Consider the following 5,172-nt stretch of genomic DNA (forward strand, 5'->3'; position numbering starts at 1 on the left):
TATATATATATATATAAAGGTGTAGTAAAAAGAAATCCATTATTTTTCCAATAGATGGCTTTAGTAATCTGCATCTCGCGTTGTAAAAATGCGATCGGATTACGTTAGATGGCGTTAGAAAGATAAGATTTCGTACTAAAAACTTCTGAGACAGTTTTGTGATTGCTTGACTCAGTATTGTTTGAGTGCGCGTCAAAGATGGACACTAGTAAAGAGAAAATACGCCATATTTTACAGTTTTTCTTCGATAAAGATGAAAACGCAAGCCAGGCGGCTGAAAATATCAATAGTGTTTATGGTCCTGATATTGTAACAGCCAATCATGCGCAATTTTGGTTTCGTCGATTCCGTTCCGGTAATTTTGATGTCAAAGATGCACCATGCTCTGGAAGGCCAATTGTCGAAAAAAATAATGGAAATCGTCGAGTCCGACCGTCATGTAAGCACTGTTTCGATTGCCCAGGAGCTAAACATTGCACAAAAAAGTGGAATGTTTAGTTCCGTTTGGAACCGCTTGAATAAGGATACAAAAAGAAGTTTGATGTATAAGTGCATAAGTTAAAGCAAAAAAACCTGGATCGAATTTTCATCTGCTAAATTGCAACAAAATCGATCCATTTCTGAAGCGGATAGTGACTGGAGATGAAAAGTGGATCACTTATGACAACGTCAAGCGAAAACGGTCGTGGTCGAATCGCGATGAGCCGGCACAAACGGTGGCCAAGCCAGGATTGACGGCCAGGAAGGTTTTGCTGTGTGTTTGGTGGGATTGGCATCTACTATGAGCTGTTCCCCTATGGCCAAACTCTTAATTCGGACCTGTATTGTCAACAATTGGACCGTCTGAAGGAAGTAATCGCCCAGCATTACCTTCAAAATGGCAACAAGTTATTGAATAAAACGATGCATATTTGACCTAAATCGGATCATTCTAACTATACTAAATAAAGCTTTCAATTTCATGCAAAAATAATAGATTTCTTTTTACTATACCTTATATATAAAATCAAAATATGGAAAATATATTTACATGTACGCTTCTGTTAATTCCGAAATTCATCGTTCGGCTATTATTAGTGCATTACCAGGTATACGTAAATATGAAACCGGAATTTTTTTATAGAAAACGTTTATTGCATGAAAATGATAAAAAATATTTTATTCGAAGTATTGCCCATCGGTAACTATACATTTTTTCCACCTGTTTGACAATTTGTGGATGCCATGCCAAAAAAATTGTTGCTCTTTTAAGCCAAACCAGTCATCTAGTCATTTTCGTATATCTTCGTAAGAAGTGAAGCGCTGCTGAGCAAATGCGTGTCCCATCGATACAAATAAGTGGTAATCGGACGGAACCAAGTCTGGTGAGTAAGTCGCATGCGAAAGTATTTCCCAACCAAATGCCTCAATCGTTTCCTTGATCAGTTTTGCTGTGTGTGATGGTGCATTATCATGAAGCAAAATCACTTTGTGTTGCCTTTTTTGATATTCCGGTCGTTTTTCACACAAAGCTTGATTCAAATTGATCATTTGTTGTCGGTAGCGTTCAGTATTACTGGTTTTGCCAGGTTTTAGCAGCTCATAATAGATTACACCTTTCTGATCCCATCAAACACAGAGCATTGTCTTCCGTCCATAGCGATTTGGCCTTGCAGTCGATGTCGATGGTTCGCCTGGAGTTACCCATGATCTTTTACGCTTAGGATTTTCAAAATATATCCACCGCCAGTTACAATTCGATGGAGAAATGACTTTCTTTTGTACCTGGCGAGCAACATTTCGCAAGTGATTTTTTGATTTTCCTGCTGTCTTTCATTCAGTTGTGGAATCCATTTTCTCATCTTCTTGGGATCTTTCCCATGGATTTCAAACGTATGGAGACGGCTTCTCGTGTCACATTCAATTAATCCGCGAATTGTTGAGTTTGAGCGTCATCCTCATCCAACAATACTTGCAATTCGCTGTCTTCAAACTTTTTCGGTGGTTTTCCACGTTCTTCGTTTCTCACGTCAAAATCGCCACTTTTAAATTTTTTAAACCAAAGCACTGTGATTTACCAAGAGCATGCTCACGGTAAGCTTCGATGCGAGCAGTTTTCTGCAGCAGTTTTCTTCAAATAGTAACAGAAAATCAATGCTGTCCGCAAATCGTAGTTTCCAGACACAAAATTCGACATGTTCAACGCTATTACAAACTATACTGTTGTATAAAATTTGTATTGTTGTGAGTTGAAAATCTTTGTCAGATGTCAGAACAAGGAAATGGCATCAATGGCACCGTCTGACGGCAACTACATTGACAGCTATGGCCATCTATTGGTAAATTCCGGTTTCATATTTACATACCTGATATTATGCAAGAATATATAATGTAATATTGATATGATGACATAATGACAACTGAATATAATTTAGAACAAATTTCTAATAGCGGATTAACATTATATAGGAATAATTAAAAATAACTCAAACTGGATGTAACATGATATTATAGATTTCATTATTCATTTAGATATTTTTATAGAAATAACTATACATTTCTTCAAAATATATATTTATAAAATTTCGAAATAATTTGAGTGTATATCAATTGCCCACATCGCTAATTTAGAATAATATAATTTCATTGACAAAGCAATTAAAAATTATTAGGAACCGGCCGATGTGAATAATGTATGCAATTGAATTGTTTGCAACGCCGCTCCCAACAATTTTCAACAATCCTTTTTTTCTAATTATCATTTTTAAATCATATATCATATATTGTAAAATAAAATTCAACTCAAGAATAACAGAAGAAAGATACTGAAAGATTTTATATAATTAAAACATGATATTTACCGCAAGATTGTTCCGCCAGTGTTCGATGTCTCTCCCAGACTTCCTCCTCTCAGAATTGGATTGACAATCTCCTCTCGCAAAGGACACTCGCGTAAAACACTCGCGAATAATACATTATAATCGCACATGAAACTAATTATTTAGAAAAATCTTTCGCGTCGAATTATATTTTTTCATTATATTTTCCAATTCCATCGAAGTCCATGAATTTTGAAAAAAGTCTATTAATCCGATAACTTTAACGGCACTCCCGAAGTAAACGCACGACGCGACAAACCGGCTGTGGTTCGTTCACTTTCAATTAAATCAGTGACAAGGGTACGTTAGCTTGCCCGTCATTGGATTTTTACACGAAGAGAACGATTTTACTCAAGTATCTAAAAATTTACCTAAAAATATATCATTCAGATAGATCCAAAAGATCTCTAGATACTTAAAAAAAAGCCGTTTTTTTTTTGGTGTATATCATTCGAGAACTGAGTTTCTTCCTCCCATATCAAGATCGTATCCGTGAGAGGGAAGATATCATTTGAAAAATTTAATATACATTATCTATATATATATTATGTTAGATTCAATGGAATAAGTTAGAGATTAAAAATAATAAAAAAGAGAAATACTTCTTTTATTATGGACAAATAATTCCAAAGTTACGCTCAATTTTCTATACGGATCGTGTCTCAAAAGATGCACGAAAACAAAAAATTAATTAAATTATTAATTACACAAACTATATTAAATGCAAAAGTAAGAATCGCATAAATCGCGTCATTTGCATATTTGTTAACGTTATTTTTTTACGATTTGTGTGATATCTTTTATTCGTTCGAAGTATAATTAAGAATTATACTCAAGCGAGACAACAAAAATTTTATGTTAAACATAAATAATTGTCGTCGTCCGTAATTATCGCAAAATAGTAATAATTTTGTTTTCCATCGCGTTTTGATCGCAAATGAATGAACCATACGAAATATCTATTTCATGATCTATGATTGTCATTTCGTTCCTTTTATGACTAATTAATCGTGCGAAATAGTAATTGTATATCTACTGTGAGTATTCATAAAGTACAACGTTCCGTTTATTATATCTAGCATTTGTCGCGATTCAAAAAGAAATTTGAAGAAAAACGGCACGCGATACGATTACCTTACCTGTACGAGTCTCGGTAATGGAATAACTACGCGGTGACTATGGCCGGTATTCATAGTCGAGTTTTATTTCAAGACGGTCTTAAGTAATTCTTATGCAGCCTTCCGATTGATTCGTCACTTCTTAAGACCGTACTTAAGACGGTCTTGAAATAAGATTATAGGATCTATATAGAATAGGATTATAGGACAAGAATATAAGATCCGACTATGAATACTGGCCTATGCATAAGCATATATGACGCGCTACCTACCTGCCCTTCCGCGGTAAAACAAACTCCTAGGACGCGGGTCAACCGTCTAATTGTCGAAATATTAACACATATATGACGAAGTAAATCTATTCGTTACATTTTTATATTCTTCGATGAATCGATAGGGAGGCTTCATTGCTTTATTTCTTAGATTCTTTATGCGCGCGCGCACACACATACACACACACACACACGCACACACGCGCACACACACACACACACACGCACACACGCACACACGCATAAAACTCATCTATATCTTAGATATTTCAATTGTATAACAATAATAGCGATTATTAATTTGTAATTTGTGTAACTTATGTTACACAAAATCCGCGCAGTGTGTACACAATATTTTTAATAAAAAATTGATGCCTTGAGATTTTTTAAAAGTAACAAATTTGTTACTTTCGAATTATTAAATTCAATCATTCACATCTAGTGCATCCAATCGAATAAATCGCTATATTATAGCATTACAAGTACATACTTATTTATGCAATATTTATATAATAAAATATCAATATATAAGATATATTATTGTATTACAAGTACATATACATATTAAGTAAAGTACATATACATATTAAAAATATAAACCAATAAAGGAAATGAAATCAATAATATATATATTATTATATAATACCCAGCACTTAACCGTTCTACATTTCCCCCCCAATAAATAATTAAAAAAAAAGTAGGAATTAACCTAATTTCAAATATTAAATAAAATAAAATTAAATCAATATATAAAAAAAATAAAATTAATACTATTAATATATTAATAAATATAATCAATTTTAACTTAAGCCCTCTTTCCCTTCTTAAACACATAAATATTAACCCTAAAATTCATAAACTCAAAATTACTAATATTATTGAATAATAATTACATCCTAATCTTATTATAATATTAAATCATTC

This window comes from Atta colombica, unplaced genomic scaffold (assembly GCF_001594045.1).
Source record: "Atta colombica isolate Treedump-2 unplaced genomic scaffold, Acol1.0 scaffold96, whole genome shotgun sequence".
NCBI classification, from domain to species: domain Eukaryota; kingdom Metazoa; phylum Arthropoda; class Insecta; order Hymenoptera; family Formicidae; genus Atta; species Atta colombica.